General features: G+C 42.1%; 1 long non-coding RNA gene across 2 annotated transcripts; it reads left to right on the top strand.

The window, feature by feature from the left end:
- On the top strand, positions 11,479-20,203 carry LOC110405296. 2 transcript variants are annotated; one of them, XR_002442793.1, is made up of 9 exons: positions 11,479-11,776; positions 12,517-14,305; positions 14,438-14,490; positions 14,945-15,090; positions 15,544-15,648; positions 16,344-16,429; positions 16,517-16,776; positions 18,248-18,351; positions 19,138-20,203. It is a non-coding gene; the product is annotated as an uncharacterized LOC110405296 (long non-coding RNA). The 2 variants fall into 2 exon arrangements; XR_002442792.1 differs by having other exon boundaries at positions 11,480-11,776; positions 15,590-15,648.

Here is a 23,660-nt window from a genome sequence, read left to right as displayed (position 1 = left end):
AGTGGGGTGTGGAGTGTGCGCGGCCCCGGGCCCCAGGGACCTCACGGCCGAACCCTTCTCTCCTCGAAGCGGCTGCAGCCGTCGCGGCTTCCTGAAAAAGCAGAATCTGGCCCCGGGGAGAGAGCCCGTGGGCACCTGCTGGTGCCGTGCTGCTGGGAGCAGAGCCCGGCCAGAGCCGTCCCAGAGGGACGCCCCAAATCCTTGACCGAAAAATACCGCGGGCAAAACCCTTTGGATCTGCCTCCAGCCCAGCGCAAGGGCGTGCGCCCTGCCGGACCAACCCCCGCCCCGTCGGGGGCCGGAGCTGCGCCCAGACCTCCAGAATTCTCACTTTTTTCCTTTTTCCCTAAAAAAATGAGAAAAAGTGTGAACAACTACGATCTAAGACCTCTGATTTTTTCTTTTTTCTTTTTTTCTTTTTTTTTTCTTTTACTATTTTTAACAGAGCTCTTTGTTTTTTTTTCCGTTTTCGAACAGTTTCCGTAGAACTTGCTGCCGGGAATCGTAGCTATTGCACACACCTTCCTGCTGGTCTGGGTTATGGATATATCAAAAAGATTTATCCCAGCGAGGAAAATAATTTGTAGAGAGTTATAAACTAAGAGATCCTGCGTTGTTTAGATTAGAACACCCGATTATTCCCAGAAATTGCCTGCGTTCACCCATCTCCCCAAATAAACCAGAAGCTGAGTTCATTTACGCCTATTTAACTTTTATTTGCCAGTTTTCAGACACATTCCTTTTCCCTCCGCCAATACAGGAAACACACAGGGGATGGGAGCCGGAAAATACACTGAATTATCCCGTGCTCAAACGGAGCTCCTATAAAAATCCTATTATTTCTGCCATACATTCACAGCACGGGGACATATCCAGCACTCACTGGAAATCTCGAATTATCATTATCTGCTGTCTGTTTTCTTTTTCCACTCGGATTCCCGTCTTTATTTTCCAAACCTATCCCGAGTCCCCTGAGTTATGGCAGCTTTGGGATTCACTTTTTGCCTCCCGTAGTTGCCCCATCCTTTTTTGATTACCCAGCTTGATATAATAAACCAATCAATAAATCGCCTTGGATTTACAGACTTACATTTGCTACAGACTGACAATGGGAGTGCCCGACTCTGAGATCACCTGGCTGATTTCTTTACTTCTAAAAAAAGAAAGAAAGAAAGAAAGAAAGAAAGAAAGAAAGAAAGAAAGAAAGAAAGAAAGAAAGAAAGAAAGAAAGAAAGGAAGAAAGGAAGGAAGAAAGAAAGAAAGGAAGAAAGGAAGGAAGAAAGAAAGAAAGGAAGAAAGGAAGGAAGAAAGAAAGAAAGAAAGAAAGAAAGAAAGAAAGAAAGAAAGAAAGAAAGAAAGAAAGAAAGAAAGAAAGAAAGAAAGAAAGAAAGAAANAAAGAAAGAAAGAAAGAAAGAAAGAAAGAAAGAAAGAAAGAAAGAAAGAAAGAAAGAAAGAAAGAAAGAAAGAAAGAAAGAAAGAAAGAAAGAAAACCACATTTCTTTAAATTTCCATCAGACGAGAGAAAAAAAAGGGGGGGGGGAGGAAAAAGAAAGAAAGAAAAAAAAAGACATGCAAAGCGATTAAGAATCTTTATTATTATTATTATTTTTTTCCCTCGGTAGAATAACGGCTGCTCTGTGCAGCAGGCTGTCCGGGGGCTGGGCTGAGCTCTGCACGCTGAACGGGACGAGGGATGCTCTGGGCAGGACACGCGCTCCTGCTCTCCCCGCATCGCCGCAGCCGCTCCCGCAGAGCCGGGTGGGAGCGCACCGCCGGGTGCTGCCAAACCCACGGGGTTCCCTCCAAGAGACGGCGGAGGGATCAAAATCCCTCGCCGTGCTCTTCCAAACCGCCCTGCCCGGCGCATTCCCGGCTCAGGATGGGCAGCGGACCTGGTGCGAGCACATTCCGCTCCGGATTCCTGCCAGCCCTCCAAGGTTACCGGCTTTTCCCCCCCCCCTCCTTTCCTTTAATTACATTCAGGGTTCTTTCACAGCGTTCATAATTACTCTGATTGCATTTCGAGATGATATTAGCTCTGCAGAGAATGCCATCACGGTCCCTAAAATATCCCTACAATTTATTTGGGTGCCCCCAGTTCTGCAGATTATTCTGGCTCCGAGGCTTCTGAAAGAGGGCAACAATTTTATATATATATATATATACACACACACACATAATGAATTTCTAATAACCAAACCAAATCACATTTTAGAATACAACAGATGTTGGAAGGGTATTCTTTTAGCAGACGATGAAATTAAATCCATGCAACATTTTTTTTTTTTACAGTTTTATTTTTCACAGCCTCTGAGAAATCAGAGATGAGAAGAACCATGAAGTCACCCAGTTTGCAGCCTTCAGTCCCTGTTAGTGCAGCTTTCCCTGGTTCCATACATGTATTGCTGCTCACGCTAACTAGCTTGAAATATCCCAGACTGTGCTGTTTCCATAATTCCATTTTGGGGAATAATCCTCCTTCCAAAATAACCCATCTCTCTGGCTATGCTCTTACGGTGTATGTTTTAAATAACTTCATTTATAGTCTCTACATCTAAAAAAAGAGATAATCTTTTTGTCTGGCCAGAGGTGGCTGCTGGCAAACAGAGATTCTGGGGAGGGAGCACTTCATCAGGCCACTGTAGTCTGTTATATGAGGTTTTGCCTCATGCAGCAGAGTCAGGTCTTGTGTGCTTTTCATTATACTTCTGTATTTCCTTCTGAGTGTACAATCCCAATTTGTCCCAGTGGGAAGATCCTTGGGCATCGGCACCCCGTAGCTTCTCATCTTCAAAAATCCCTGTTGCACTACAATCAAATCAGATTTTTGTTCAACATTCGTGGGGTTTTATTTTTATTTTTATTTTTACTTGTACAGTGGTGTTACCAAGACCGCTATGATCAGAGATGCTCTCATTTTTTAAGGATTTGGTTTGTAGCTGGACCCTGATCCTGTCAGTGGTTTGGCATGGGTTGCCTCCACAACAGTGCTACATAACACTGTGGCTCCACACGCTTTGGGATATGCAGTCAAGCAGTTCAGTCTCGATTTCATTAGTGACAATGGTGAAGAAGCACAGGAAATGGAGCTTTGTACCAAGTGAAGACATTTTTGCAGTGTCAGGGTGTTTGACCGTGATAACGGTGAGCTTTGGATATTTAAGGTTCAGTTAATAGAGGTTTTATTTCATTTGATTTACTCCAGATGGTTCTCAGCCACAACACAGAGACTTAGATAGCAGCCAGAGCTCCAGCATGCAGGGGTATCTGAGCAATGAATTTTCGTTTGGCCCACAGCAGATAACAGCCCCGGCAACGCTTGGATCTGCAGCAGTTGGGATTCCAGAGCCGTACACTGCACAGGGGGAGGAGGAGAGGGTGAGCACAGCATGGCAAAAGCCAGACCTATGCATGCCAAGAAAATAATCTTAAAATTATGTTAACAGTTTTCTAGGCTGCAGAGGGATAAATCTTGAACCGACACCAATGGGAATAGTTTCGCCATCCTTGCTCTGCGTTGGGGCAGTTCTAACCATGTTGACTCTGCTTCCCCATTGCCATCGATGTGGGAACAACAAAGCCACCCTCAGTATGACTTAACTCTATTTCAATTAGATCCAGCCTAATCAGCCCAAGGTCTACTGTGTTAACAAAGGCTTCGCACGATCCAAAATTCCCACCAGATGTTCTGGAGCAAGACCAGTTCATGCTGAATTTGCAGAACATCTCTATACTACTGTAAAGGACATCGGAAAGGAGAAGTACCCCTTTGTCTCATTAGTGCTTCCATTTGTGCTCTAAATCATACACTTTGTGTAAATGCATCATTCGCTTGTATAAATTCTTGTTTATTCATTAAGATTTTGATTTTTTTCATCATGTTTCAAACAGGACAAGATGAAAGATATCCATGATTATAGGAAAAGAGGGAAAATGTCTCGTTGCGAACAGCTACCAGACAGTAACAGAGGAAAATCTGTCAGGAAACCTTGGAGGTAATTGCTAATGCTACGATTAGAGTTATTACTGGTGTGGTAGAATTCAAAGAGGATAATGCAAAAGGCAGATTAAACCCAATAAATATGGACGTTGCTGATGCCTGCTGGGAAATACTAGAAGCTTTTCTCCATAGCAACTTTTTATTCCAAGTGTAACATTAATGTCGGTGATTACTCCTTTGCTTTTCTTCACTAGCAACAAAGCCAGTGTGTAAAGTCAAGTTCTGTGAGAGATGTATTTCCCTTCTGCAGACCTGTCTGCAGGAAAATGCAGAGCGTTCTCTCTCAAGGTGTTGAATGCCAAGAAAAGCAGCTTCTGCAGCTACATACAGCACAGAGCAGATCACGGGGCAGAGGTGTCCTTGATTTACCTTCACCATTCCCACCACTGCTTGGTCTCAAACGCAGAACATCACTGCAGGCATCGCTCAGGCCAGAGGGATCCTAAAGAAATCAAAGTGCCCATTCTCAGTCTTGCATCAGCCCCACCATGGGAAGAAAAGCAGGTAGCAGAAGTCAGTAAATATCCACGTGGAAGAATGCTTGCACGAGGTGGCATTTGCTGCCCTTTGCTCAGTCCTCTTGCCTGCTCCCTTGCCTGCAGCATGGTCCTGCACGCAGAGCTGCACTGTGGCATTGCAGCTGCCTCTCCTCAGCCTGGCTTCCTGCCTGCAGATGAGCAAAGGGAGAGAGAAGGAGGAGCAGGATGGTGCGAGCAGCAGCATCGCACCTGGAAGGAGGGCAGCTTCACCCTCATCCTCGTTCAGGATCACTTCCAAGCAGCCCATGGCAGGGAACAGGCTGTCTCCCCACTTACCTCTGTTGCCCCCACACAGCCTTGAAATGCTGCCTCCAGCCCTGGGCTCAGTTCAGCAGACGCTGGAGCGGTGCCTGGGTGTGAGCGGGGATGTTGTGAGCTCCCATCTCACCTCGCTGGTGCCTTTCTCCCAGGAGAAGCATCTGCTCTTTCCACCCTGCTCTCCCTGCAGCCTCTTTTCCCAGCTCATGCAGGATAGATATTAGGAAAAAATTATCCTCAGAAAAAGTGGTGATGCAGTGGCACAGGTCGTGCAGAGGGTGGTGGGCTCACTGTCTCTGGAGGTGCTCAAGAAAAGTGGAGATGTGTCAGTGAGGGACATGGTCAGTGGGCATGGTGGGGGTGGGCTAGGGTTGGACCTGATGATCTTAGAGGTCTTTTCCAACCATGATAATTTGATGGTTCTCTGACTTCCACTGAAGGGACTGCCTTCACAATCTCTGAGGCAGAACGGTCACTTCCAGTGCTTCTGACCCAATCCCAGTTTCTCTTCCATAGTTTATTTCAGTCCCTCTGTTGAGCTGTAAGCTGGCTTCTACCTACCAGAGGTGCAGGCTGTCCACTGTTAGAGGCAGAGGGATGACACCAGCACAACCCTACAGAGATGAGGAGAGAACAGAATTTCCTCGCCTGCTCCTGCCTCCTCTCTCTCTCTCTCTTTTTTTTTTAGGTTAAGTCTTCCAACAACAATATAAAAAGGTAGGAGAAACATGAGCTCATCCAGCGTTGGTTTGAGAGAGACAAACACTCCTTCATGTGTGTGTTTTCCTGCTTGCTCTGCGCAGTCTTTAGGGATAAGCATAAATACTGAGTAATTTTATTAACTGGCTTTGCTATGGGCTTGTTCAGGCCAAATTTGGATTTTGTAAAACAAATAAACAGCTTTTTTTTTTTTTTTTTTTAAATCAAGAATGTAAGAAAGTATAAACAGGGAGATATTAAGCTTTCCAATTAAAAGAATCATTGTACATAATTAAAGTCCCCACCACCTCCCAAATTCTGTTGTGCCAGGAGTGAAAAAGTAGAAATGCAAATGGCAGCAATGTTTTCACTTCCACAATCCAAGCAAAAGGAACAAGTAGGAGGAACAGAGTCAGAAAGAAAGAGGGAAAGAAAGAGATTGAAATTCTGTTTTCTCGAGTGCAGTTGTTAACAACAACTTAAAGATTTATTTTTTCCAATTTTTTGTTTATTTATTTTTGTAGTCTTTAGACTGCTGTTGCTCCACTGAAGTTTTTGGACTGCTCTGAGAAATTCTAATCACCAAGTAGACATTAAGAACACTGTATGTATATTTGTAAAGACAGATGGCAGAATTTTCTCTGGATATCACAAGCAATGTGTTTGTGATATCTCTGGAGTAGTGTCTTGAAAATAATTTTTCACTCTTTGAAAATGCTTTATGGTTCTCCCTGTAACTGGTGACTTAAGGATGAATGCTGCCCAGCTTTCCTTGGTTACCTCCAGGCAAACTGTCTTTATATTCACTGAATTATATCTTCATCAAACAATAACATACAAACCGTTGAGGTCTGATCCCAAATATTTCTTGAAGCGTGCATAAGATAACATACATATATAATACATGCACCTATAGCAGCTGCTCAGAACAGAATCTCAAATCTGCTGAGATCTCAAATCACTGCTTAAATTATTTCGACTTAAATTAAAAGCTGCTTAACACGAAGGCAAGAGCATAAAAAGATTATTGTCTAAGCTTAGTTATATAAATCAGTGGTTGAAACAGAAACTAAGCTCTGGAGCCCTGACTTCCATTTCACTGAATGACTTTTGAATCACATTTCCCACATCCAAAGCTAAATCTGTCTCAGTTCGTTGCAATTTGCATTTGAAGTCCAAGGAAAATGCAATATCCAGTCAAATGTACGCTTCCATTGAAGTCGGTTGATTCAGTTTTGCCACTCGGGCAGCAGAGTTCTCTGCACGGAGTCTGCAGGAGTGGCATCTGACTTGCATCGCAGGCGGCCAATTGCTCGGTGCCACTCAGGCAGCGCTCAGCTCAAGCGAAGGGAAAGCTCTGCCACTTACACGCGGGTTGTACGCCTCTGTGCAGCGCCGTAATTGGGAACTTTGCTTTCATCCTCCTCTCGTTTGCTTTGTCACATTTGACAGCGCACACATTTGAAAATGAATGGGTTAATCGCCAGCATAATGGCTTTATACCAAGTGCCGAAAGGATCTTCCTGGATTTTGTTTGCAAGTTTGAGTAACACCTTCATTTGCGCTGCTGGGAGAACACCTTGATGAGGCATTAAGGAAGGAGAGCTGCTTATTTCTTTTTTAAATGCCGGAGATGCTGAAAACAAACTTTCATTTTGGATTTGGCATCTCTTTGAACAACACCATCAGTCAGTGCCCACGTTAATTGCTTGGCTGGGTCTGCTCTCCTTTAAAAATCAGATTTTTTCATCAGTTCCCTTATAGAGATGGAAGAGGCACAGCACTGAAGCACGCACTCTTTTTCTTTTTTCTTTTTTTCTTTTTAAAATTATTTTGAAGTATACAATATGATTTCCCAAATATTTTTATGGAAGGGTGATATTAAAGCACTGAGATATTTTTTTTGGAGGGGGGGAAATGGACAATTTGATGCTGGTTGAAAGGGCCATTATTTTAACAAAGATCTCCGAACATTTCCAGGCAGCGCAGTGTGGTGTCTTTACACTCGCGCTGACGGATGGCACAAGCTTCTGGAAATGTCTAATTACAGCTCTTCAGGTTCAGTAGCTTATCACAACCATTTGAATAGTCACTCCTATGCAAATACAGTAGTAATATGATACCCAGCCTTACACCCTCAAACCATAAAGTAAACTTGTTTTTCCATGAAGCAATTAGAAGGATCCATTTAGACATATCCTTAAAATAAACAACATAAGCATATCTGAAAACACTACTTAACATTGCAGCTTGTGGGTTCTTAGAATGGCAGTTTACAGTAACTGAAATACCAGGGGAAATATTGATCAAGACCTGCAGAGAGTATACATGGGAAAATCAGAGTCATGACCAGGAATTTCTCTTCTAGTCCTAATTTTCCACAATGATTCCCCTTTTCTGGTTTACAGCTCAGAACGGGGCAGGTGTTAGGACACAGGAGAAGTCCTCAGTATCCCCCTTGTATCAGACCTTGGCCCATTTATTTGCTTTTCTTGATCTGATATTAACATGAATTAATTCATTTATATATATATACATACATAAATACATGTAAAATCTTCTGATGCTATATATCTGTTACAAAGCCACTTCCATTTTTCCAGTGGCCCCTCAGCCAAGACTGAGGTGAAGTCCAGCCCTGAGCTGGTCCCTGTCTTCTCACGGAGGATGGGGGCACACAGGGTAAAGGCCCCGATCCCAACATGAGCACAGCAGCAAAAGGAATAAACTCGGCAATTGCTCAGGGTATGCAAAGCTCAAGGTGCTATTTCAGCATTCCCCTTTCTCTTCCACCCCCTTGGAGAAGGTCACGTCTGCTGTTCAAAGAAACAGCGACAACATGGGAAAATCTGCACCAAAATTTGAAGATAAGCTTCAAAAAGGCAAAGAGTCTCAGCCCATTTCTTATATCTCCCCCGCCAATGATGCAGCATTTCCACCCCCCTAAACAGCTGGGTTTTTTTTTGTTTTTTTTTTTTTTGCTTACTTATTCACCTTTTTTCAAGAATTTTCAGATGCCAACGCAACCACAGGTTTCCTGTCAGCACTGCAGCACTGAAACATCTTTCAGTGGATCCAGTGTGCTCCGGAGTTTCTGCAGTTTATAACACAGCCATAAAAAATTGCCCGAGGCTGAATTTTGGCATATTAAGTGTCATCACAGAGGTAATTGCTTTTCTTTAAACACCCAGGGAAAAAAAAATAAAGAGAAAAAGCAACATCTGACGTTGCCAGAAGGCTCTCATGTCCAAACACCTACACTTCCACAGAAGGTTTTCTTGGCTTTTATTCTCGTCTTTCCTTGCAATTTTTTTTCCTCTCAGCTGATTTTGCAACTGAGTGTAAGCATCAGAAAACAAGAGAGGTTATTAACCCACAAAAATGTGTCCACTTAACAAAATGTTAGGAAACACAATGTCTTGGACAATGTGTCCTTATTACACCCTTTTCTAGCATAACAACCTCTGGGCTATTAGAGAAATGAGTAAAGCACGGGACTGAGCTTTGAATACGGCCCTTTTATTATTCCATTGTCAGCTCTGACGACAGAAAAACTCTAATTTAGTTTATTGCTTCAGTCCTTCAAACTTCTTCACGTCAATAAATTCAGATTGACACAGATTCGGTCACAAAATAAAACAAATAAATATTTGTCTGACACAGAAATCTGCAAAAATTCAAAGATGAGTCACCCCTGAAAAGTGTTCTGGATTCCTAATTGTGAGGCAGTTTGAGAAATCCCAACATTCAGCTTGGAACTGGTACAAAAATACCTTAAATCCACAGAGCTGCTTATTTGGATGTTGAGATATTTGGATATTTGCAAGCTGAAATTGGGGGATTGTAGCTGAATTAAGTAATCAAAAAGGGGAAGGGAAGGGAAGGGAAGGGAAGGGAAGAAAAAGGAAAAGGAAAAGAAAGGAAAAGGAAAAAGAAGAAGGAAAAGGAAAAGAAAAAGGAAAAGGAAAAGAAAAAGAAAAAGAAAAAGAAAAAGAAAAAGAAAAAGAAAAAGAAAAAGAAAAAGAAAAAGAAAAAGAAAAAGAAAAAGAAAAAGAANAAAGAAAAAGAAAAAGAAAAAGAAAAAGAAAAAGAAAAAGAAAAAGAAAAAGAAAAAGAAAAAGAAAAAGAAAAAGAAAAAGAAAAAGAAAAAGCCTGACACATGAAGAGGTAAATAAATTGTAACCAATGAACCATTTTTTTCTCGTGTGCATTTCTGGTGTGAATTTCACCATTCCTTCTAAGTCTCTTCGTTAAGTACGGTCTCAGACTTCTGGAAATTCCTCAGGACCCCACCAGCCCTTTCACAGGCTGCTGTTGGGAGGAGTTCTGAACGGCTGACTGACCCTGCTGCTCTCTCTGCAGCCTGTGTTAATCAGTCATGTTCTGGTTCATTTTGCGCGGCTGTCCTTTTTCAAGTACATTTGGGGAGTGCTACTGTGCAGCCGATCTTTCATTTAATCTCTCTAGGCTTTCTCTCGTCCACGCTGGAGCTCCGGCTCTCGGTTGTGCCATTGCGCTGCAATCCCCAGGAGCGTGGTGTCGGTGTTCCATTCCCTCTTGCTGACAGATATACCGTTGTCTTTAATTAATTTTTTTTTTTTTTTTTTTTTGGAGCTGAGTGATACGTTGGGAGAAAATAATGCATATCTCTGTGCATAGCTTTTAGGCTATAATTTTGGGAACAAATGCTGGGTACTATATGCAGAGAGCAGCACGAGAGCTGGCAGCTCCATGCGGTGAGGGGTTCAGTGATGTCGTCCCTGTTCCTGTTTTCCCTGGGACCTCCTACAAGAGCCCTCCTTAGAGCCCTATTAATATATCCCGGGCCTCCCTAGCATTACCCTTGCTGCATTCTCCATGGTTGTTTGTCTTCTCCAATCCTTAAGAGACGGAGTCGTGGCTCAGGAATGAAGACCACATCAAAAAGGTTGCACATGAAACCAATACAGTTCTTTCCAAGAACGCTGCACGCTTGAATACAACACCAAACAGTCATACCAATTAACATGCATATTCCAGCATTTCCCATCACTAAGTAAGAACGCCTCGGTCTGTCAGCACTTCAGGAAATTTCATCACCTCACTGTCCACTTCTTTCTGCAACTCATTAAAAAAGCCAACACATTAAATCTCACTGCTCCGCAGCTCTGACATGAGAACAATCCCCGGGTCTGTCTTTCCTTTGCTCTAGGGGTTAGGGTGTACCGAGTGCTGCTTGGCAGTCCGAAGCCAAGAACATGCCTTCACCCCATCCCGAAATGGCGAGCGACTTTCTATAGCCACCCACCACGGAGGAGCCTCTCCTAAAGCCTTCTCAAAACCCACAGAACGCCTTTCTGCCCCCAAATAAACAATCCCCATTCAAGCACATTTGTTTGCTGTGACCTACATTTGAATTTCTCGAGAAGAAATACTTGTCGTTAATACTCCCATCTGGCCGGGAACCAGGATTACACCACATTGGAGCTATGTCCGTGGTGCAGATAAAGCAATGGCTCCAAGGGGGGACACGGGGTATTCGCTGGTGCAGCAGATGTACAAACGTGGCAGTGGATTGCTGGGGGAAGTCTCCAAGGAGGGTTTTGATGGAGGGTCAGAGACAATAAACCCCACTGCGCTTCGGGAACGACCGAGAGTTGCACGACGAGCGCTGCATTCATAAGCAGATAGGTAGGTGGATAGGAAAGGTAATTTTGTGGTTAGAGCTGCATACATTCACACAGGAAACATGGGTGAATTTTTAAACCGTGGACATTGTCCCCAGCTTTCAGTAAGTTGTACAGCCTCTCTGGGGCTGAGGTTGTCATGTATGACATGGAAACTATTGTATTTTCTTCCTTCTGCTCTTTGTTGCCCAATCCCCTGCCTGTTTATACTAGCTATTATATGTTTGTACAGTACTTAACACAATGAGATCCTGTTCTTGTTCGAGACCTCGGAGAACTCTGTAACACAAAGGTCGGGTTAATGAGAGAGATAATAAACCCCACAGAAAAAAAAAAAGAAAGAATTTGTGTCCTTTTTGTTGGAATTCCAATAATGACCAACTCCAAGAGACTAAGCCCCAGGTGACTCATAGAGGAAGGAAAACATGCAGCAGCTTTTTCAAAGCTGGCCTACAAACGCTTTCCAAAGATCAAAAATCCCCTGCGTTCTGAAAATGGAAGAGAAAATACGCTTCCTTTGGGGGGCTATTTGATATTCTGCTAGTTCTTCTGAGATGGATAACACCAGAGCAGCATTCTCATCTCAGGACACAGCGCTCGGTGTTGCACCCAGGTAAAAACATGACGTTTCTTGCAGGGACGCGTCTCCCACCTCGCTGCATGGTTCGGAGTTGGCCAGCCGTTGCGATCACCCTCCGGCAGCTTTTCTCATCCTTTGTTGGGAGCAAGTTTTGACAACAGCAATGCTAATTGATTAAACGTTCTAATCAGAGATTACAGCTAAAAGAGAGATAACATTTTCAGTTCTTTGTGTCTCTGTGAACATTAGCCTGTGATGATCCAGCGACTTTGGCTGCGGAACTCTATCAAGCTGTACTAATCGACTTGCTTTTTTATTTTTTTTTGTACTAAATCCCTGAGGTCATTCAGCATTTAACATTTTTTTTTTTTGCTACAATTCTCCTTCTTTTTTTTTTTTTTACATTTTTTTCCCCTTCTTCTTTTGTAACTTCTACATTTCAAGCCAGCTGGCATTCACAGTAGGTGTTTCAAAGTGTAAACACTCACACTGAAGAAAATAACACGGGCTAAGGTATGGCTACAACATTAGTGATGAAAGGGGCTATGGCTGGAACCAACATTTTCACAATTATTTAACTTACCTACATTCAGATTGACAGAATGCAAACACGACGTTCACCTTGCAGGATCATCCTGTTCTGAGATAGAATAGAATATTCTTAAGTAATCCATGGCAGCTCATTTGCTTAATTTTTTTCTTTAAAACCTCTCCAGGAACTATAAATCAAGGTGCAGTATAAGCACAACATTTTATGCTTTTCTTTTTTTCAGATTGAATTAAACGGTGCAATGGATGGGTGAATAGGAGAGGAACTCAACCTGTCTCTGAAAACAATTTTCTGCGCGCCTTGGTGCCGGCACCTCCACTGCTCAGATATCATCGATAACAGATTTACTAGTGGGGATATCTAAGATCTCGATTTTAACAACTTCTCTCCTTTTTGGACCAGTGTTGTGTGATTGTTATCATTCACATTTGCAGAAACATTATTGCAGAAAGTTTCCAAACCATGTTTCCTAACAGGGTACTTGAAGAGTCAACCTCTGCATCACCATTAATAAAAACAAAGCTATACAAAAAGATGTATTTTTATGCACAAAGAATTGACCATTAAGATTTTGTCTTTTTTTAATCAATTATTTGAAGGATAATGCCACATTCATCTCACGTACCCACACTGATGCTACTGTTGGAAGTGCATTTTGCAGATAGAACCAGTTCCCTGCAGTCCTCTGAATAATTTACCTTCTTAGTATTACAGAAAAATATTTGAATGAAGTGGAACTTTTGTAGGATTTCAATAATGTAATTAGATGTTCAGCAGTGGCTGATACTCAGATTATTTAGATACTGATGCTGCTAGTCATATAATACTGTCATTTTTGTAATTTAACCCAGCTGTCAGCTCTCCTCCTAAAAAAGGGCCAAGATTGGATGATTAGAGAAAATATTGTAGTCCAAGTATGTGAGCAGAAAAACTCTTCAGGAATGTAACAAGGCAGAAGATAACACAAACATAAAAATATGCTTGTGAATAGGAAGGGTAGTATTCAGAGCCAGATTTTGATCTTTATTAGGCTAGTGTAAATCTGGAGGAGCTCCACAGACCTCAGCCTGGTTGCTTTGACCTTGCAGCAGATTACAGATACTGAATGTAAATCACCGGGGAGATAGCTTTGTATTTTTACGAGAAGAGGTGGGTTATAAATACATGCAGATATTTACACAAACATATGTGGCGTAGAACATCCCAGTGGTTGTTTTTATATGAACCTGTCCAATGCAGTTTAATGCAACCACCAACTCCGATGCACTGATGTCTTCACCCTCTTGGCCTCAGAGGCTGTACAATACTCCTAAGAAGTCAATTTTTAAGAAATAGCCAATAGTTTTTTTCTTGTACATCTGCTAAGAGGGAATGTCCACTACATATACGCAAAGCATCAATTATATAAACTACATGTGAAACCAATACGCAGGTATCACTGATGGCTTATTTTTTTCTTTTTTTTTTCTGCCATCAAATCAGAAAGAAATCAAACCCAATGTTTGCACTCTATGCTCCCATGCACTGACTTTAGTGATAATCTATATTAGCGTTTTTCTTTTTAAAATATATATTTTTTTCTATCCAGTGTCAAGAGCTTGGATTTCCACAAAGAAGTCTGTTAACCAAAGGCTTTCCTCCTGGTCACAGCCACTCTTTACTGCACAGGGTTCCTGTGGGTATTTCTTGTGGCACAGGGCATGGGCATCCCTGCTGCCTCCAGTGGCTGCTGCTCCAGCACTTTATCTGTTGCCCAAAGAAGCCAGGAAGAATCGATTTGCTGCATGCATGCTGGTTGCCAAGGAGAGAGGAGACCTTGGATGTGTGACTAGGGCTGATTTCTTTAAAAATTTGTTTGCCCCAGATTTAGGATATTGATATTTCTGAAAACTCAGCTATCTCAAGCGGCTACTGCCCGTTCCAAAGAGGAGCTATTGCCCAAAGATCACAGACCTGGATGAACACCTTCTTCACCCTTCCATTTCTGCTGCGTCCAGAAAATACATATCCAGGTGACCAGAACCCCCACCTGCCCCCTCTTTTCTATTTCTCTGTTTGTTGGGAAGGATACAGTATTAGATTTATTTATTTGTCTATCTATTTATTTTTGCTGAGTAGCGACTTTTGACTTTCCATTCCCACAGGCCACCACGTTTTCAGGACAGTACAAGTTTGCTGCAGGACAGCATGGCTGCAGGTAATCTTCACCCGCTCCCATTTCTCATTCTTTATAAAGCACTTTGCAAAGCCATGTGAGAGATTTGGAGAGGGTGGAGAATAATCCTAGGCAAAAAGTGCTTCCATTAACCAGTAGCTTGTTACCCAGAGCCACTGGACTTCAGTGGTGTGCAAGAGATCTACAGATGGGCAGCACTGATGGATGTCACATATTTGGGTCAGTGGAAAAATATGAGAATCTGTGAGATGGGGTTCTCTGGGAATGTGGCTGTAATCAACTGTTCCTCGTAAATTCTCTAGTTTCATTAAATTTAGCAACTCATATGACTGTGCTTTATTTTGGGCCATTAGTCTCTGTAAACGAGTTGGGAAAAGAGGGTATTACTTCGGAAAAGCATGAACACAAGCACCCACAATACTACATTTTTTTCTTCCATCACTCATTGATTTTGATTTGTCTCTTCTGTTAACAGTCACATATGTGGGAACCTCCTCCGTTCCCACTGGAGGCCTCCGCTTTGGGTCAAGTGGTAACACTGGAATCAGCAGTCATGAAGCAGAGGTTAAAATGGGCAATGTGCCGTAAAACTGCCGTGAGAGGGCAGCTGGGAATTTGGAGGTAGAAACTGCTTTATTGTCATTTGTTTTTCTAAATGCTTCATTAAACCAGACCACTTCTAAACAAAGTTACATAGAGATGAGTGAGGACTTTTACTTAGCCCTGATCAGAAATCTATAGTATTTGCAGAGAGAAGCCATAGTAATCTCCCTTTCCATGGCTGGGAGAATCTAAATATGCAGTTTGATTGTCCTGTATTATTAGTAACATATATTAATATTGATAATACAGACAAAAGGGAAGCAATGGGAAATTTTTTTGTCCCTATAGTAAAGACAAACTATGTGGAGGAAGCTGTCTGCTGTGTAATTTACAAGCAAATGCTGGGAGAACTATTCTCTCCTCCTGCAAGTTCATTTCTTTTTCATCTTGCTCCTTTTTATTTCTTTTTTTTTTTTTTTTTTTTACCACATCTGATTAATGCCCTGCTCAATACCCTCCCACTCTCTTCAGGTTTTTCATTTTAATGGCACACAGCTCAGATTTTCTTTTTCCTAAGGGAAATAAGACTGCTCTTGGAAGCTACCTCCATACCATTTGTGCGGAGTATTTTCTAAGGTGAGTTAAGGGCAAAATCTCCACAACATTATTGCACTGGGTTGTCATCTCACATTTCATAAATCCTTGAAAATAAGCTCCTGAAAAGCAGGGATAAAGTGACATTTGGGAATGGAGTAAAATCACAACCTAAATGTGAACTCCAGCAATGGTTGGGAGTTGGGTTACCAGCTCCTCCGTCTATTTAGAATGGCTTAGAGCTGGGTCGGAGCTGTTTGCTTAGCCCCGTTACGAACACAAGGGTTGAACTCCTGGCCCCCTCCCTCATAAATAAACTGATGTCCAGGCTGAAGTCAGATGCCCATCTTTTCTGGAAGTGACATCTACAGCTCACATCCGAAAAAATCTCCGGGGTGAAGAGGGTTAAGAAACATAAATCTTGGAAAATAGTTTATTAATTCTGTGATAGAAGCTCATGCCTATGAAAGTCAGCAGGATGGATTAGGCTGCCTGCGTGTACAGTAAGGAGGGTTTTTTTCCCTTCCTCCCCCCATCCCATTTTAATTAGAACCAGATTTAGAAAGTGGGACTTTCCTGAATAATCAGCCACAGTAAACCTTTAATCTCAGTCACCTCCATGAGAATAGAATAGGAAATTGATGTGCAGAAAGAGGGGAGGCACAGATGAAGGGGATGGCAAGGGAAGGACAGGTCACTGAAGTCGCCTCTTTAAGGCTATTGTTATTGTTTTTCAGATGTGGCTGTGTCAGTAACTCATAGGGCCCAAAGGGGCTTTCCCTGCAGCATTCACCATTGTGAGATATCAGGAGCCAGAGCGCAGGTATGTGGAGTCACAGACACAGGGATGGCTGAAACATTTTCCCATAAAAAACATCCATGTGTGGTTTTGTTTTTCTGTGTTTGCCAGGATATAATCACTATTTGATGCACGCAATTGCCAACATGGCTTCTTTTCTCAAAATAAAATAAAATGGTCCCAGAGGAAAAAGGATTTACAAGTAATGTTGAGTCCAGGAGAGCAGTTCTGGATCCTGCTGCTGGTCTGGTGGTGACCCAGCCTGAGCCACATTCCTGCATGGGGCAACAGTTACTGCAACTGTAGCACAGGGCTAGTGATAACTGAAACCCCCAGAAAAGCACCTGGAGATACAGCAGCAAAATCAAAAGGTTGGTAGCAACAATACTGCACAGTGCCTGGAGTCTACACACATGGACACGTGCCTTCATATGGATGTCTTATTTGTTTTCCCCATCCTTAGCAGCGCTCCAGCAAGAGATCTGTACCCTTTTTAACTCTTTGAATTTCACCTTCAGTGTTTCATCACAATTAAAGCTGTGTTTGCTACAAGCCGTGACTTGCATCATTAAACCGGAGGATCTTTTAGATGCTTTCCATCCCAAACCGTGGGCTGTATAACCAAGGCCTTCTCTATCCTCTTACTCCATAAATTGCAACAAATTCAGTTGTGTGAAGGCTCAGAATACCCCAAGGAGGGGGTAAACCCACATTTTCAAATGGCTTGACATTGTTTGAGCAGCAGAATAAAAGATACCTTTGTCCCAGTAACTTCTACATTTTCTTCCTTACCCTTTGTCCATTCAGCTTTTGCTGAAGGGCAAAGCTGTGAGTTTTGCCTTGATGGACAACCCCTCTGGGCTAACATTTTCCTTCTTTGGAGTGCTGCTAAAGCACATGGTTATGGTATGGAATTTTTCAGTCTTTAATGGCATATTTTCTTCCCCTGGGATCTGCTGAACATGTTGTTGTAACTGTACAGCGCATTTCCTGTATGTTTGTGGGGAAAACTTCTTTTTCGGTCTGCAGGAATCCCCCAAGCTCCTCCAGCTCATCGGAGAGCACCACCTTCTGCAGACCCAACGTCACGCTTTCCTGTTGTTCTAAGTGACCGATCTATTAAGCACAACATTTTGCAGAAATAAACAGATGATGAGCTGCCGGTGAAAGCCTCCTCTACAAAAGCGCAAGCAAATTGACATGGACAGCAGAAGTCCAATGAGGCACATATTAGCACCAGAACTGGCAATGAAACAAAGCTGGTTTTGGACCCTACTTCAATCATTTTCACTTGGAAACTCCTCAAAACCAATAAAGCAAATATGTTAATATGATTAGCCCGAAACAATCCAAGAAAACGGTTTGTTTATACATCTTGGCACAACTTTTGACAAGTATATAAGATAAATCAGAATAAATTTACTTTAGTGAATAGGTGCGAAGTGCTCAGTTTACTTAGTGCTGGGATTGCATCTGACTACAAGCAAGAAAAAATGGATCCTGATCTGTACCAATTTTTTGAGCAGAAAAATAAGTCATTTTTACTCAGTTTATCCAAAAGGAATACTCTTAATTGTTTCACCTAGCACCATTTGACCTGATAACTGCTTGGTAAAGCCAACAAAAAAGACAAAAAAAAATGACTCATATGGAATTAAGTAGCTCATCATTAGTAGGCACTGATTCTTCTAGGTTAGGACTAATCTGTGATTTCTTACCTCAAAAACCACTTTTCATCTTTAGACATCAAAGTGTGCAGTACTCTTGAAAAAGTGCTGGTGGGGCTTTTGAAAAGATGAGGCAGATGTAGCCCAGAAATGAAGAGCTGTTTGTTTCTCTCAGGGTCATCGTGTGAGATAAAGAACCACCACTTGAACTCATCTGACTTCACTCCAGCCCTGTGCTTAACCCCTTGTGACCGTGTTTTCCCTCCCTTTCCTAAGCAGGTGAGCCTGGGGAGCAGAAAAATTAAGATATTTCCTTCTCACACAGAAACCACACATCCCTCCCTCCTCCTTGTGTGGAACAAAGTACTTTCAGAGGGTGACTTTGGCTCCTTGGTTTGTTTCTCTTTTCTTTTTTTTTCCAGTCTTCACCTGAAAACTATCCACTATTTGTCACCTGAGAAGTATCTGAAATATTCTAGACAGAAGTGTTTGTATGAGATTCCATAGTTAAGTTTGGAAGGTCTGAAGTGGAAACATTTCTTGGCTCACAGAAATTTGACTCCAATTTTCGTAGTATATATATATTAAAAGCTTCTCAGCCTGTAGGAAGCACTGAAATTAATACAGGCTTGCACTGTAAGGCGTCTTTTATTCAATTAGAACACATACCATGTTAACATTCTTCAGTGTTGTCATAATTCCTTCTTATTTTTCAGTGAGAATTAACTTGTCAGCTGTGAAGTAGGTTCTAATTTGTTCATAAATCATTTTGCTGCGGGCTAAAATGTGACAGAGTGTAGGTAAACACAATTTATCCGGAAAAAAAAAAAAAAAAGACAACTATATCATCAGGTCTCCGATGTCTCCAGTTTACATATCAAGGTTCTCCAGATCCCCTTACGTTGTGCTACTGCGTCGTTCAGGCAAGAGATCGGCACGAGGCTGAGAACAACACCCAAATCAATAATGGGACCATTTCAAAATCTGACAAGGGATTAATGAGCAATTCAGATTTCTGCTTCGCCCTTGGATCACACCGGCTCTTTCTCACCTTTGTGACTACAGGATGTTCAGGATGATGACCTGACCCTGCAAACCGTACAGATGTGGGTGAGCTCTGTTCCTGGGCACAGCTGGCGTTCACCCTGGAGCGGCCACTCCATTCTCTCTTGCATTTCAAACATCCCTCACTGTGGCGAGGCTGTTGATTTGCTATTGCAGTTGAAAATTTTTGACAGGTGACTCATCCCTGCTCTAGCAATATGCTGCGTTTGATCATCGAGTCCTAGAGGGCTTTTAGCAAGCAATTAGGAGGTGGATGTGAAAATAATTTGTACGTTTGTCTGTTTGTTGTTTGTCTCCAGCTCTCCTGTAATCAGTTACCTCTCTGCCTTCCGCTGTGGGCAGGAGGGGCCCAAGAAATTCGGTTGTCATGGGAGAGGGCTGTTCGGGGCTGTTGGGAGCTGTCGTGCTGCTACTTGTCCACATCCCCAACGAAAAGCTCTCCACTAATAATTACCACATCACTGCAAACAGACTGAGGAGAGACATGATGTAAAAATTAAATTACTTAAAACATTTTTTGGGCTAACACTCGGCTTTATATAAACTCAGAGACAATCCTATAAGGCACTCAGGGCAGATTATAGGTTTGGGCAAAGCTAGAAAATTGCTGCCATTATATTGTTATTATTAACACCTTGTAATTAGCCCTAAGGAATCCTGAAGTTCTCTCTCCTGATTTGGCTTTAATGAAGGAAAATTGCTACCTTTGCAAGTTGGATGGCGCCCGCTCTGATTAATCTTAAGTATATAGGACTATTATTTTGAAAATGTTTGTTGTCATGTGAATATTAGTATTGCATGTAAAGGGGGGGGGGGAGTGCAGTGGGCTCTTCTCTCTCTTGGCTGTGATGAGTCACATGTTCACTTTAGTTACGGTCATTCCCTTCAAGATAGAGAATGGAAACCTTGAGAAGATATCCCGACCACAAGCTAATGAATTCAGGAGGATCCTGTGGCAAGGGCTGCCAGCTGCCCTACTGGCTGATTGCATTGGCTGATGGAGTAATTGTTGCATGGAGATAGTTTTATGATTGCTTTGAGAGTCTGAATGAGATCATGCATGAGTTAGCACACTAAGTGCAATAAAAATGATTTTATTTGCATGTCCCAGAGCCTTTCCTGATTCCTTTACTGCTTTCACAGGCAACGTCTTCCCAGTGAAATCAAGCCAACATTAATAAAACATCCCTTCCATACATCTCCACTCCTCTCCTCCCACATACTGTACGCTTTCATTACCATCTCTGGGAAAAAACTGACATTAAAGAAAATTCATCTGATCTTATCTGTAATTAATTTGTATTTTGATAATATAGAAGAAGAATTTTTGCATGTAATGACTTACCTGTTCATTATTTCTCTCCTTTGAACTCCTGTGACCGCTTAATAACTCATGCCAAAGCAGAACTGATTATGACATTTTCCCCACCCACCATGCAGGAAGGTTGAAGGTGTTGCCTCTCATACTTAGACAAATTGCTCCAAATAATGACTTTGTGCAAAATTAGTCATACATAATTGAGAAATTCTATAGATGAATAGGAAAGTAACTCGAGATGAAGTTATCATTTTAATGTTTTTTAAGCTAACGTGGGATTTGATATACTGGTTCAGACCAGCAGTCCACCTATGACAACCAACTGCCTTTTATGGGAGTGGGATCGAAGCCCACTCCCACTGGAAGCAATGAAGCTTTCATCTGTCATCATGAAGGGCACAGAATGCCCGAGGGGCACACATGGCACTGGGGAGTGTGGTGTGAAACGACACGAGCAGTGCTGGTTGCAGCTCAGGAGGGCTCTGCCTGCCTCTTGGGCTTGCTATGGCAAGCTGGCACTGACAGATGCAGAGAGCTGGTGGTAAATTTTGATGTGATTTGTATTAATTCAAAATGGTGGCATGGCATGAAAGTCAGATTGCCCTACCCAACATGTTAAGACACTGTCTGTAACAGTCAGAGATCTACTAATAGGCTTAGAAATAATTTCTGAGCCCACTGGACATATGAACTACAGTTTCAAACTCCCTTTTGCCAACATGAATTTTAGAAATTCCTGTCCTTCCTCATCCCTGGGAGAAATCTAACCATTTTTGTGCAACAAGGAGGTCTGTTATGAATGGCAGAATCATAGAATCAGTAAGGCTGGAAGAGATCACTAAGACCATCCAGTCCAACCATCAACCCACCACCATCATACCCACTGAATCATGTCCCTCAGCATGACATATACCCTCTTCTGGAAAACCTCCAGGAACAGTGACTCCACCCATTCCCTGGGCATGGATTTCACGATATGATCACAGGTGATACCAGAGAAATCAAATTTAAGAGAAATAAGGATCTGACACACATTAGGCAATAATGAGTGCAAACAAAATGTATAATATTGCATCAAGCAGGCAACATACCTTCTTCTCTCCCCAGGGAAATACCAGCTTACAATACAAAAGCTTTACCTTTGTAACCACCCATGCCTGCGTAGCAAAACAAGTGTTCAATGATCATAAAATTATCCAGTTCCTCTTTACAGAACAACAGGGAAAAGGAAGAAAGTGAAGTCAAAGTTCCAGAAATGTAAAGGTTATTTGTAGCTTTTCAGTGTTTCAAACAAGCAGAAAGTTTAGAAAGAGACTTGGGTCCCAGAGATGCATGGGGATGAACCTCGGGATGTGGGTTTCTGCTCCAGCCCACTGTCAAACCATGGGTCAGCTGATCAGATTAATGTCTGATGATGCTCAAGTTTCAGAAACTTGGCTCTGGCCTCTTGATCATCCTCTGGTGGATTATAAGAATTGTACCTTAAGAGTGTCACACTTAAAACACAAACATACTCACATGTTTTTCATTTCATGTATGACCTCATTCTCTCTTATGACTTCTTTCATCATCTCCAATATATTAATAATATATTTTAGTTTAATCTACATAGATTTTGAGTACCAATATTACTCCACTTCTCCTCTCTCCTTTGCCCAGATTATTGAATATTGACTCTCTATAGACCAATCTATCTTTGGTGTACTGAAGCAAGAAAACTGGGACAGGGCAACACATTTAAATAATATACATATATTTTCATAACTAAAAATGGAAAAGTTGCTCATATTGTATGAGGAATCATCATGGCTGTAAATGCAGGCTGAATACAGGCTGCTTTTTCACTTCCCCAATTACACTGCTGATCCCGTTTCTTTGTGCAGGGACAGGCAGTCACGTTCTGACAGTGGAATGAATGAAAAGCACGATAAAGATAATGCTGATGGACAGCTGATTGACATGACCATATCCGATGCATGTTCAGCTGAGAAGAGTGGTTTCGGTTGCTTAGTGGGATATTAGCTCAGGCCCTTATTGGGAATGGAAAACATCAGAAGCAATTTATTGAATGGATAACATTTAAAAGGGTGCTTGCTTGCTGCCCACAGTGCGTTTGGTATTATTTAATTAAAATAATATAATGAAGACCAAACCAGCATCCACCCACCTGCCAGTTCTAGCCCTAAAATGTAGGATTGGCCTCAGCACTTTTTTTAAACAAATGCTTTGCCAAGTCCTGGCCTCTGTCAGGTATTATCACACACCTACTTAAAGTGATTTAACAGGCTGTAGACAGAAAATGGAATCAAACGATCATAAATCAAAACAGAATAAAATAGGGTACATATGAGCTTTTAATTCTTTGACTACATAGGATGCTTTTTAACACAAGATGAGGAAGCCATAGGCAAGCTAAAGCCTATGGTTAAAGCCTTAAGCAAACAAACCAGTCCTTATGATATTCAGAATACTGGTTGGCTTTACTCAGTAATGGCCTGTACTACCCATAGGGAAGGCTGGTGTAAAGAAAAGAGGGAATAGTATATGGGATTTGTGGAAGAGAAAATGCATCTTGAGTGAAGTGTGTTCTCACCATATTGTCACCTCTAATTGTCCCATAGCTGCCAGGGAAATAACTGATTCATCTGGCTGAGTGGGTGAGCGGCCAGGACCAGCAAGGAATTAGAGATTCATCTCACTGCTGTTCAATTATGTATGTACTCTGAGAAAACTAGTGCTTATGATGCAATTTGTAGTACAAGTTCTGCTTCCCTGAGCAGAAATGCTCCCTTTCCACAAGTTGAGTTGACTCTGGGAGCAGCAACTCTGTGGTAGAGCACATTTTCATAGAATCATAGACTCACAGAATCATTAAGATTGGAAAAGACCCCTAAGATCATCAAGTCCAGCCATCAACCCATTCCCACAATGCCCACTAGGCCATGTCAATCAGTGCAACATCTACTCTTTTCTTGAACAACTCCAGGGATGGTGACTCCACCACCTCTCTGGCTGTTCTAATTTCTCGCCACTCTTTCTGAGAAGAAATTTTTTCCTACCGTCCAACCTGAACCTCACCTGGTGCAACTTGAGGCCATTTCCTCTCAGCCTATTGCTGTTACTCGGAAAAGAGGCCGACACCATCTTGTTACAACCTCCTTTCTGGGTAGTTTTAGAGTTTTCATGTTGTTTAACTGCTGCAGCA

The sequence above is a fragment of the Numida meleagris genome, chromosome 12 (assembly GCF_002078875.1).
Source record: "Numida meleagris isolate 19003 breed g44 Domestic line chromosome 12, NumMel1.0, whole genome shotgun sequence".
Taxonomy (NCBI): Eukaryota; Metazoa; Chordata; class Aves; order Galliformes; family Numididae; genus Numida; species Numida meleagris.
The sequence above is the reverse complement of the archived record's forward strand: the minus strand, read 5'-3'. Positions and strand labels throughout refer to the sequence as shown.